Genomic DNA, 820 nt, shown 5'->3' with positions numbered 1-820 from the left:
GCCCGCGCCCCCTCCCGGCCGCCGTAGCGAGGTGCCCCGCGCGGTGCCTGATCACACAGCGCAGCGAGCGAGAGCGGCTGGGGATAAAGCGGGCGGAGAGGGAAGGGCAGCGGCTGCCGCTCTGCTGGAGCTTTGCTGCCGCTGTAGTGACGCCTCTGCCGACACTGCCCCCTGTACCCTTAACAATCCCGCTGGCAGGCAGGCGCAGGACAGCCGCAAAGGGAAAGGCCCTGGCAGGTCCCCAGCGCCGCCATGGCGGGGCCCGGCAGTGCGTGCGGAGCCCGCTCGGGTTTGCGTTCTGTGGGCGCTGAGGCCTCTTTGGGAAGCAATTCTCTATGGGTGCTTCTGTTCCAGCTCCGCCGGTGCTTCAGCGTTCCAACTGCACCTTTAAAGTTGTTAATGCCTCGTTCCCCCATACTCGGGATAAATACTGGCGTTCGGGAGGCGTTCGGGGCTCTGCTGCCATTGCAGTGCTGCTGTCGGCCGCCAACATCGCTGGGCGAGCCAATAAATACACACCCGAGAGAGACATCCATTTTTTATTTCAGTTTCACAAACCCGGGTGCTCGGTGATACTCCAGAAATCAAGGAATGAATGAATGCTCATTGGCTACAAATTACACAGTTCTGTTGTTAATTCGTATTCTCTATTGTTTAATGACTCTCTCACTTCTCATGCTGAGTAGTCTGCATGCTCAGGCTTTTCTTGCTCCGAGGTGGGCTCAGCTGGTGGCTGATGTGGAAACCCTGGGCACCAGGAAAATTTCCCTGTCTGCCCTGACCCCCCGGGGGAGCACTGGCTTTGACCCTCATTCACGGA

The sequence above is a fragment of the Melozone crissalis genome, unplaced genomic scaffold, assembly GCF_028551555.1.
Source record: "Melozone crissalis strain CALT ecotype California unplaced genomic scaffold, PUWL_Pcris_2 ptg000081l_1, whole genome shotgun sequence".
Classification (NCBI taxonomy): domain Eukaryota; kingdom Metazoa; phylum Chordata; class Aves; order Passeriformes; family Passerellidae; genus Melozone; species Melozone crissalis.
This window is presented reverse-complemented; position numbering follows the sequence as displayed.